This window comes from Oncorhynchus tshawytscha, linkage group LG02, assembly GCF_018296145.1.
Source record: "Oncorhynchus tshawytscha isolate Ot180627B linkage group LG02, Otsh_v2.0, whole genome shotgun sequence".
Lineage (NCBI taxonomy): Eukaryota > Metazoa > Chordata > Actinopteri > Salmoniformes > Salmonidae > Oncorhynchus > Oncorhynchus tshawytscha.
The window spans coordinates 26,370,081-26,382,584 of NC_056430.1; the positions used below are offsets into that span (position 1 = coordinate 26,370,081).

General features: G+C 44.1%; 1 protein-coding gene across 1 annotated transcript in view; it reads left to right on the forward strand.

Annotated features, from left to right (window-relative positions):
• Window positions 1–12,504, forward strand: part of LOC121840641 (membrane-associated guanylate kinase, WW and PDZ domain-containing protein 3-like) — a 139,905-nt gene that overhangs the window by 101,853 nt on the left and 25,548 nt on the right. The window lies entirely within an intron of this gene.

Consider the following 12,504-nt stretch of genomic DNA (forward strand, 5'->3'; position numbering starts at 1 on the left):
TGCAACAAATCAGACAAAACTAACTGAAACAGAAAAGGGGATCGGTGGCAGCTAGTAGACCGGCGAAGACGACCGCCACCCGAACAGGAAGAGGAACCACCTTCGGCGGGATTTGTGACATCACCAATGTGAATATGTTATCTACATATACAGCTGTAAATTTTGTAAACATTACACATCTCTTCTTGTCTCTTCTCCTATTCCATAGCCCACTATGGTTGATTAGGGCCTTACTTCCCTCTCTCATCCCCCATAGGGTCCCTCAGACCACTTCCCCACCCACCACCCATGTCATCTCTACCTCTCTTCCACTGCATTCCCTCTCAACTCCCTTTCTCTGCACCCGTCCCTCTTCACTCTTCACAGCGAGGCTCCCTCGGGTGCTAATCCTGTGTGAATTGTTGTGGAGCTGCAAGGATTATGTTGTGGAGCTGCATGGTCTGGAGGAAAGTTCACTCATACTTGATTCTTAAATAACTGTTCCTAGCAGGCTAATAACAGGTTTTAATTGATTATGTTCATTGGGTGTGATGTATTGTATGTATGCTCCCTTTGCACACCAGGGGAAGACCAAGCTAAGAGTGAGTGGCAGTGTTGTCTATAGTGATGTCAAACTGATTTGCAGCTGTAATAGAAAAAAGCTGTCATTTGATCAAATACTTTTCGTCACATATTGTCTTATATATTGATTGACCATTAGATTGCTGTGGTCTCTGATGTATGCTGCATGTATTTTAGGTTCTGCACACTGACTGACTGCTATGTTCTGTACTTATTAGTATTCATCTATGGATATGATAGGCTGTCCTGTTACAGTCTGATTAGCACTGTGAGGTGGGGGGGTGGGGGCAGGGGTGCTATGGGATGTGGGGGGTTTATGGGTGTTATGGCCCATAAAGGGAGGACATGCCCAATGAAGCTTTACAGATAGGATACTTAACTTAACCTTGAGATGATCACGATAAACACTGTCCCTCCTCATCATCATCCCCCTGCTCTTCCCCTTCTCTCTCTCTCTTTCTTTCTCTCCCTCCCTCTCTCTCTCTCTCTTTCTTTTTCTCTCTCCCTCTCTCCCCCTCCCCCCCTCTCTCTCTCTCTCTCTTTTCTTTCCCTCCCTCTCCCTTCCCTTTCTTTCTCTTTTCTCTCATTTTCTTCATTCTTTCTTTCTCTCTCTCTCTCTCTCTCTCTCTCTCTCTCTCTCTCTCGCTCTCATACTCTCTCACCCTCCTTCCTCCTACTCCTCCTCCTCTTCTCTCTCTCGCTGATCTGAAGCCAGCTCATCTGTGCCATGGCAGAGCATACGGCTGCAGAGGCTGTATTAAATAGTAAAATCCTTTCATTACATTAGTGAAAACCTAAAGTCCTGTTCAGTAGTTTCATAGAAGGAAATCAAAACTTCCCTTTCAATTGAAATAATTACAGCTGGTGGTTCTTCTGAAGGGCCAAGCAGCCAGTAGTGTTTATGCCTGATAATTACTATGGCGGAGCAATTACTCCTCAGCAGCACTCGTAGTGTCATCCCCCCTCATGAGTATTAGGATAATGGCTGCCAACACTCCTTGTTTCATCCCCCTGTCTGTGTATGGTAGTAGAAGGTTGGAGGCCCTTGTAGTGAGGGGAGTGAGGAGAGAGAGGCATGTCCTCTGCATCAGCGCATGCAGAAGAGCCTGAGAGAGAAGCGTGCATTTTCATAAATGTCCAACTTTCCATCTCATCCCTCATGTCTCCAGGGATTCATCACGTTACATCATGCACTTGCTCAGCAGACATTCCTACTGAAATGCATTTTCAAGTCAGACTGCTCTAAGAATACCAGAGGAGAGGTCTGTTGCATAATGTGTCTGCAGAAAGAGCTTGTTCCATCTCCCTTCAATGGCCCGCACCTGAATATGTCTCTATCGACTATGCATCCATCATCGATTTCCCCTCAGAGAATTAGCAGGCCCTATGAATTTGGCCACGTGAAAATGGGAGACAGAAATTGAATTCTTCTTAATGTTTACAGCAGATCAGGTTTTCATAGGTTTTGAAAACATATTATTTCTACATGGCAGATCACAGCTGCAGACTGTGTGTATGTTTGTTTGTAATAATTTGTTGGGGACTTATATTTGTCCTATTTCACACATGTACAAGTGTGTATTAATACACATGTGAATTGGAAATGTGTTTTTTTGCATATCTCATCTCTCCCTGAGACACCCTCATATAGTGGGGTCACGGCCAGGGTCTGCCAATATCAACGGCGACCCTTGAGACATTAGGGTTAAGTGCCTTGCTCAGGGGCACATTGGCAGACTTTTCCTTATCGGCTCAGGGATTCAAACTAGCAACCTTTCGGTTACTGGCCCAACGCTCTAAGCGCAAGGCTTCCCTTTAAGCTGTGGGCATCCTTCTGGTGGTCAAAGTGGAGCTTGCGGTGGAACCTACCCTGAAACCTCATTTGCCGAATCCTGGTGTGTGTGTATTTGAGAGTGTATGCATGCGTGTGTGTGTGTACACAGGCGTGTTTGTGCATGTGTGCGTGCGTATCTGTGTGTGCAGTGGCCCATGTGGAAACATTTGTAGTCCTCGGAGGGAAGTTTCCATCTCTGGTGTCTCTGGGTACATCTCTCTTCCTCTCAGTATTCTCTCCCATTTATCATACAACACATCCACTCTTTACTCACCACTCTTTATTCACCTCTCTTTACTCACCACTCTACTCACCTCTCTTTACACACCACTCTTTACTCACCACTCTACTCACCTCTCTTTACTCACCTTTACAAAGGTCATGGCAAAAACCTGGCCTTCCAGTTGAACCTTTGAGCCAGGTTTTCATACAAGTCATACAGAGATGACCCCAGGAGACAGTCAGCACTTTTCTATCTCTGCGTTTTGTCTATTACAATTGACAGGGTCCAGTAGGGCTAAGAGCTCCACTAAGAAACAGACATATACTGTAGAGACAAGCCTTCAGTGCTTTACAAGCCTGGAAGTGGATGGGAAGTGTCAGCACACTTGGCAGAGCTCCCTCAGCAGTGAGCTGGGTGGCAGGCAGGCCCTCGTCCCCGGCCGTCGGAGCACATGATTGATTTTGCTCAGCTCCTCATTGGAAACATGAAATCCCTTTTCTGTCATGTGTTGAGTATCAGTTGAGTGCCTCTGAGTGTGGCCATGATAACCACCTTACACTTTACAGCGCCACAGGATTAGGGGTCTGCCTAGGGACTCTCTCTGCAGGTCTATGGTACATCTCTGAGCTAGGTGGTGTTGGAGAGAAGTGGCTTAGTGGAGCATTTCTCTCTTAAAGGGCTATCCCCAGCTGTGTACCACGGCCTTCCTCTGCCTGCCAGCAAGCCACACAACCAGCAGAGCAGCCATGTTGCAATCATATCTCTGCAACCACCACATCTTTCTGCACTAATTTGCTGTGCTATGGTTAGTGAATCAAGTACAGCTCCTATACAGTTATATTTAGACTCTTTTTACATGTCCAAGTGCTTTTCTAGGCCTGACTGTGGTTCACAGAGCTCGTTATCCCGCTCCTGCCCAGGTGTCTAAGATGTCTGCAGCAGTAGTGGATGGCCCAGCACCCAGCCAATTAGAGATGTGCATTCTCTGTTTCCAGTCCAAATGTTTCCCTATGGGTTTAGCTAACCAGCTTAGTTCCCCCAATAAGGCCTTATGATGGGGATGGGCAGGTGAGAGCTAGGCTGCTGCAAACGTCCCTGTGCTATTTATCTGCTGTCTTATTAACCTGGCACACAACACCATCCTTTCTCCTTCCTCTCCTACAGTAACAGCAGGAGAGGCCAGGTTTAACACCTAATAAATGTGAAGGTATATATTCAAGTCTTGTAAAGTCCTAAACCATTTACTTGTTTCATTTACCAGTATCGTTTACCATTTACCAGTATCGTTTACCATTTACCAGTATCGTTTACCATTTACCAGTATCGTTTACCATTTACCAGTTACCATTTACCAGTATCGTTTACCATTTACCAGTATCGTTTCAAAACAGATTTTTGATCAATCTTGGATAATAGGATTTGGATAGGCATTAAGATGAGATGAACATTAGGAGTGTCCACAGCCAAAGAGTAGACATTTTAGGAATGGTCTAATCTGACTCTTCATGGTCTCATTCAGATTGAACTTCATCTCAAGTTAGCGCTACAGCCAAACAAAGGATCTCTGCACCAAGCAACACAACATAATGTTGTGAGGAGACTGAGAGGTGGGGCAGTGGGGTCGAGCTCTCACAACAATCCCTCACTCTCCTGAAGACGGCCGCTAGCCCTCGAGACGCTTTTTGCTCACTCAACAATGAAATGCACAGCATTGGGGGACGATAACCTATCACTTCAAGAGACTCACCTCTCTTCTCCCGCAACAAGACGCTGACAAACGACAGAGGAGCAGTGGCCTGTGGTCAAACAGAGAGAGTAGCAGAATACACTTATTTTGCTGCACAGATCCTTTACTCTTGTTTCAGTCTCAACTAAATGTCGAGAAGCACACACATAAATTAATTTAGAAATTAGCTCCTTCAGTCGAAACCTTGACATAGATCAGTAGCCTTGGAAGGAATGTGTTCTCACAATGTGAGTGAGTGAGTGAGTGAGTGAGTGAGTGAGTGAGTGAGTGAGTGAGTGAGTGAGTGAGTGGAGAGTTCACGGAGGAAAGGGAGCCTGTGCATCACTCAAGGGCTGCCTGCCACAAAACAGTGACTGGAGCAGATATGATCGTAACAGCAATGGCTACGATGATAATTGGAGTTTCAGTCAGTCAGTCATGCCTCAGACCAGGATCCATCTTCTCTGATTGGCCTTTAATTCCCCCGTCACAATGGCACGCGGTTAATAAGCACGTTGTAGTCAGGCTCATATCTGAGGCCATTGAGGATGATGACTGTGAAAAAATCCCACATTTCCCTCATCATTCACTAGCGGATGACAGCACTAATGCTGAACCCAGCCAGCCAGCCAGCAGGAGATGGTACTGATTGATTGACTCAACCACATTATTCTCATGATTATCTTTTACTGTTTAAGTCAATATGTGCCAAAGCTAATGAGATGCAGTTGAAGTGATTGCAAATTAAGGCCTTTTAGTGTTTTGATTTCGACACTCAGTATAATAGCAACAAATAAACAGCCCTGTAAATGCTTTCTGATTCAATCATATTCTCTTCCTGCGGCTGCCTGCTAGATTGATTACTTCCTGATGTGAGTGTAACGTTATGCTCTCTCTGTTGTGGTATGTGTTGTGGTTGGAAAGGAGTATGCTTGGAGGGGAAGCGACTCTGCCACTCTGTCTGACGATGTGTCACCTGAAGTCAGGGAAAGTGGCAGGGTTTGTGCATCACTGTGCTTCTCTCTCCCATGTTCCTCACCGTGTTCTCTATGCCGGTTTGCTTTCCCTCATTTCTTTTCTCTTTTTTTTCCTTTTCAATTATGGAGTACATCTGGCCGTGTTCTTGCTTCACAGAAACATGACTTCACTTTTACGGAGACATGAGTTGACAACAGGCCTGGGATTAGGACGAAGGCCTTTTCTGAACCATATTGAACAACACAGTCTACTTGAGTCACACTTGTTTTTGGATAGAACTATGAAATTCACATCTGTCTCTCTCCAGCAGAGTGCTGCGGTAATATGAGTATGTGCGTACGTACGTGCATGTTTGTCTGGGTGTGTGTGTGAGAGAGAAATGGGCCAGTATGTTACACTGTAGTGGATTGGGTGGATAAATGTGCTCCATTCACATGTGAGTGTAGTCATACTGATTCCTCTGTTGATCTGAGCTAGATGCTAAATGAGGCTCCTCACTGAGATGAGGTAGGTGTGTGTGTTTTACTCTCCAGCTGTATCAGACTCCACGGACCCACAAATTATATAACAAGAAGGGACCGCCTACAGCAGGGAGACAGAGAGATGGACAATGAAGAGATGCAGAATGACTGAGAGGAAGAAGGAGAGCAAACTAGAACAGAAGTTAGAGGGGGGAAATGTGATAAAGAGTGAGAGAGAGCGACACCATGAGTCAGTGTCCTGAGGGTAACCCTCTCCTCCCTCGCCCCCTCACGGATGCTGGGATCCTCATTACAGTCACTGTTCTGCTGACTGCTGCTAATCATGAACCTGAGAGGAGGAAGGTCATCCCTCCTCTCCGTTGCTCTTTGGCTCTGCAGGGGGAGGTATGGAGGTAGCTTATGGTTGGTTAACTTTAATATGGGTGCAGCTGTGACCATGTGAGCCTGCTTCAGCAAGCTCTGCAAATACTGCTATAGGTTGAGGCTCTATTCTAGTGCTTTGTACTCAGTTAGACAGTTGCAGCTGCTGAAGCCTACACAAAGTGCTGGTTATATAAGTGTAGAGAATTAATTTACAGGGCTGAAGTGAGACGATAGCCTTTCCTACTCCTACACAGGCTCAATCCAGACACCGTTTACTGTCTGAGTTGCAGCTTGACCCGCATTGCACCTACAGAGAGAGAGAGGGGAATATGAAGCCATGATGAACAGGACACCAACAGCCTGCCATTAATCACATGATGTAGTGTTGTGATTGGGCCTCACCGTGTTGTGGCATAGAGCTAGAGCATACACCCATAGAACATACACCCACTGCTATGCTAGTAAACGCCTTGGGGCCAGCAAACAACTCAGCCATATGGAGGAAGGGAATGCATGGGCATGTCCTCTGTATTACCCAAATTTGGGACTTATCTAGGAAAAAACTTTCGGCCAAATAGAGAAGATGCCTTGGTATGTTGCGGTCTGGTACTAAACCTGTTGGTTTAGGGGAATCTTCATTTTGTGGCATTCAGATAACAGAATAAATGACCTCCCTGAAGAATTCCACATGCACATACAAGAGATGTGGAACAGAACAACAAGTCACCATAAGCTGCATAGCTGTGTCTTTTGGAAACAGACCAATTAGGTGACTGTGATATCTGTCTCTCCTTCACCCAGTGCCAGCTCTACATTCCTCAGCCCTGCTCTTCTCTGCATGATGCCAGTCAGATGCTGCCGTGTGTGTGTGTGTTCTGTGTGGGTGTCTGTGTGTGTGCTTGCGAGCATGTTCTTCCCTCAGTAGCAAGGTGTTAGTGTAAGTGTGGAGGCTCTGAGTCAAGCACCTCACCAGGGGCGCCTGACTCGGCTCCGTCTGCTCCGCCTCTCTGCTGGTATCTGCCCTGAGATGCTACAGGCTATACAGAGGATTACTTGTTTGCTGATGCTAAAGAAAACTCCAAAGAGATATTGAATAATTCCTGTGGGTGACCTTCCACTTGTGAGTGACTCATTCATCTCTAACGAATTTGAGGATGAAAAGGTAGTGTAATAAATAGGTACAAAAATAGAGACTGACTGAAAAGCTCTTAATCAGAGGAATCTATCTTTATGAATCATGCCCTGATTGAAATACCTGGAAAGGATTCTGGTTCCCCATGTTGCTTCCAATAGCGTGTACGGTAATGGAAAGAGTCACTGTAGATAGATGGAGGAAATGGATAGGTACTGTGGCAGTACAGAGAGGCACGGGGGAGGGGGGGTACAGAGAGAGAGCTGGTAGAGCAAAGAATGTGAGGTGAAGTTCTCTCTCTCTGGTTGACTGCAGTCACTAGAAGTACATACAGCATACAGCATACAGGGCTGACTGGGTACAGTGGAGGCCATTGAGTCTCCACCTGAAGAGAGGAAAGCTGATACAATGTTATCTGTAAAGAGGAGGAATGAGACTCATCTCTGATGTGACAACCTCAACAAACAACACCTTCTGACTGGACCGAGCAGGCCACAAAGACGGCACTGTACAGCCATGGGGTTGGTGACATGGTTGTGTGTGTGTGCATGTGTGTGTGTACATGTGAGTGCATGTGTGCTTGCGTGCCAGCACCAGGAGCCTTTCAATAAAATAGCATTGTAACACATTCAGAATATAAACATATAAACAGATCAACATTCACAAGGACACAGGGCCAGATGGATTACCAGGATGTGTACTCCGAGCATGCGCTGACCAACTGGCAAGTGTCTTCACTGACATTTTCAACCTCTACCTGACCAAGTCTATAATACCAAAATGTTTCAAGCAGACCAGCATAGTCCCTGTATGCAAATTGGAGTGGGTCTAAGGTTTCTGGGATAATGGTGTTGATGTGAGCCATGACCAGCCTTTCAAAGCACTTCATGGCTACAGACATGAGTGCTACGGGTCGGTAGTCATTATGTCCTTGTTCACTCTTGACTATTTGGCCAGGCACAACTCCAACACCATCATCAAGTTTGCCGATGACACAACACTGGTAGGCCTGATCAAAGACAATGATGAGACAGCCTATAGGGAGGAGGCCAGGACAACAACCTCTCCCTCAACATGGAGATGATTGTGGACAACAGGAAAAGGAGGACCAACCCCGCCCCCATTCTCATCGACGGGGCTTTAGTGGATCAGGTTGAGAGCTTCAAGTTCCTTGGTGTCCACATCACCAACAAACTATCATGGCCCAAACACACCAATACAGTCATGAATAGGGCATGACAATGCCTATTCCCCCTCAGGAGACTGAAAAGATTTGGCATGGGTCCTCAGATCCTCAAAAGGTTCTACAGCTGCACCATCGAGAGTATCCAGACTGGTTGCTTCACTGCCTGGTATGGCAACTACACTGCCTCCAACCACAAGGCACTACAGAGGGTAGTGCGTATGGCCCAGTACATCACTGGGGCCAAGCTTCCTGCGATCCAGGACTTCTATACCAGGCAGAGTCAGAGGAAGGCCCTAAAAATTGCCAAAGACTCCAGCCACCCTTGTTAAAGACTATTCTCCCTGTTACTGCACTGCAACCGTAGTGCCAAGAGGCTTCTAAACTGCTTCTACCCCTAAGCCATACATCTTCTGAACAGCTAATCAAATGGCTACCCGGGCTATTTGCATTGACTCCCGCCCCATTTTTACACTGCTGCTGCTCTCTGTTTATTAGCAATGCATAGACACTTTAACAATATTACATGTAAATATTACCTCAATTACCTCGACTAACCTGTGCCCCCCACACATTGACTCTATACCGGTACCCCCTGTATATAGCCTCGTTACTGTTATTTTATTGTTGCTCTTTAATTATTTGTAATTTCAATTTTTTGTATTATTATTATTTTTATTTTTTTACTTCAGTTTATTTATTAAATACTTTCGTAACACTTGTTTGTCTTAACTGCATTGTTGTTTAAGGACTTGTACAGTGCCTTGCAAAAATATTCATCCCCCTTGGCGTTTTTTGTATTTTGTTGTATTACAACCTGTAATTTAAATGGATTTCTATTTGTATTTCATGTAATGGACATACACAAAATAGTCTAAATTTGTGAAGTGAACTGAAAAAAATTACTTATTTCCAAAAATTCAAAAAATAAAATAAACGGAAAAGTGGTGCGTGCATATGTGTTCACACCCTTTGCTATGAAGCTCCTAAATAAGATCTGGTGCAACCAATTACATCAAGAAGTCGCATAATTAGTTAAATAAAGTCCACCTGTTTGCAATCTAAGTGTCACATGATCTCTCACATGATCTCAGTATATATACAGTACACCTGTTCTGAAAGGCCCCAGAGTCTGCAACACCACTAAGCAAGGGTCACCACCAAACAAGCGGCACCATGAAGACCAAGCAGAAGTTGTGGAGAAGTACAGATCAGGGTTGGATTATAAAAAAATATCAGAAACTTTGAACATCCCACAGAGCACCATTAAATCCATGATAAAAAAATGGAAAGAATATGGCACCACAACGAACCTGCTAAGAGAGGGCCTCCCACCAAAACACACAGACCAGGCAAGGAAGGCATTAATCAGAGAGGCAACAAAGAGAGATAACCCAGAAGGAGCTGAAAACCTCCACAGTGGAGATTGGAATATCTGTCCATTGGACCACTTTAAGTTGTACACTCCACAGAGCTGGGCTTTACGAAGAGTGGCCAGAAAAAAGCCATTGCTTAATGAAAAAAATAAGCGAAAACATTGGTGTTTCGCCAAAAGGCATATGGGAGACTCTCCAAACATATGGAACAAGGTACTGGTCAGATGAGACTAAATTGAGCTTTTTGGCCATCAAGGAAAATGCTATGTCTGGCGTAAACCCAACACCTCTCATCACCCCGAGAACTACCATGGCAGCATCATGCTGTGGGGATGTTTTTCATCGGCAAGGACTGGGAAACTGGTCAGAATTGAAGGCATGATGGCGCTAAATACAGGGAAATTCTTGAGGGAAACCTGTTTCAGTCTTCCAGAGATTTGAGACCGGGACAGAGGTTCACCTTCCAGCAGGACAATGACCCTAAGCATACTGCTAAAGCAACACTTGAGTGGTTTAACATTTAAATGTCTTGTAATGGCCTAGTCAAAGCCCAGACCTCAATCCAATTGAGAATCTGCGGAATTACTTAAAGATTGCTGTACACCAGCGGAACCCATCCAACTTGAAGGAGCTGGAGAAGTTTTGCCTTGAAGAATGGGCAAAAATCCCAGTGGTTAGATGTGCCAAGCTTATGGAGACATAATTGCTGCAAAAGGTGTCTCTACAAAGTATTGACTTTGGAGGGGTTTGAATAGTTATGCATGCTCAAGTTTTTTTTCTTGTTTGTTTCACAATAAAACATATTTTGCATCTCAAAGTGGAAGGTATGTTGTGTAAGTCAAATGATGAGGTTGTAAGGCAACAAAATAGGAAAAATGCAAAGGGGGGTTGTCGTGTCTTTACTGTCATTAAAGGTGAAGACTGTTATTTTATCAAATCAATTCTTTGTATTTATTATTACATGATTAAACTAATCATGTAAATGTAATTAACCAGGAAGTCGGGGCACCATGGAAAATGTTCATATTACAAAGTTAGAATTTTCTGAAAATAACTCTTCAGATACTTTAATATCTGATCAATTAGTCTTCTATTAATTAATTATTATTATTACCTTCGTCAGTCTCATCTGAATGTCGTAAATTATTGGTTATCTGCACGAACCCAGCCTTTACTATAAATCATCCATACACCAATTGGCTCAGTTATTTATTTACTAGCTAATTAAACAATTACAGAATATACAATACATAATAACATTATACCATCCATAGTGGACTAAACAAAAACAGTTAGGTTATAACACTATAGATTCAGAGAGAAGAGAAGGGGGTTTTGGAAGGAAGACTAAGGAATATTGGTCTTTATCGAACCTGGGAAAAAGCTATTCTCACATAAATACATGTGCCACTAATGATCGCTCATTCGGAAAAGCAATGCATTGTATTTACGTGAAGCTGGTGATGTGATGCTCTGGTTTGCCCTGTTGATGTTGCCCTGTCCTTTGTGGAATCTTCCAGGTTGTTGTGTGAGAAGTTCACATGGTCTGAGAGGTTCATCTCACTCTGGAGATTGGTCCACGTCGGTCAGTGTTCTCGTACTAGATTTGCTACCTTTCCAGCTGCAGTCTGTAAGGCTATCATCTAGGACTCACTTCTTCTTGAGTGATCAATAGTTCAGAGTTCATATCATTTCGCGTGGAGAGCAAGCTCCCATGTTTCCTGGCCTGTATGGTTGACATTAGAATGAGCCCTTTTATACGTGAGGACAAATCCTCACGGTATTCGGAACTTGTTTGACTTTTTGTTATGCAGTTATTCAACTTTTTGCCACCACAGCTCACGCTGGGGTTTGCTTAGTTCAACGTGAATTGGGTCACGGGGGCTCTTATATAAATGTAGAAAATGGGTTGGTTCATAATTTCCAACCAATGCCTATTCGCTTGGGTGTGGCTACTGACTTAGTTAAACTTTACAGGGAAGACAATTTTCTTATTTTAAAAGTTAACATCACATTACATCATTTCGCAAATAGTCTCATCTTTACTCATTCATTTTATACAAGAATTAGATGCAAACCTCATAACTGAGGGACCTGTATGAACAGAGTTAGGATAATGTGGCTGTATTGTCTTTCATAAGGTTACAAACTAAACGGACCGGGTCGTAGTTGGCTTCTCTACCGACTGTTTACACATTCTCCAAAATAGGATATTGTTCAATTCTCAAATTCTGGGACTTAGTAGAATTGGGCGGGAGAATCCCTTTGTCTTACTGTGAAACTCTCTCAATTGCATGGTCAGGGAGAGTCTCTGTGGTATTTACGACGTGGTTGTAAGGTCATAAAACTGCCCACCCTCCTCCCCTCCTAACAGGAGAGGGGTAGGTGGGGGGGTTGTTCACATCTCTGCTAGCCAAATCACTGAAAGGGCTAGCGTCATGACAGGGTGAATAATTTTGCAAGCCACTGTAAGTAAGCATTTCACTGTAAGATCTACTTGTTGTATTCGGCGCATGTAAAAATACATGTTTTATTTTTGTTCAGTATATTACACCCTACGCTGCATTCCCATTGTATTACCAGCTATATCTACTGTAGGGGGCTGTTCCTTTCTGAAAGGATGTATTAGTATTCATAGCCATGCAT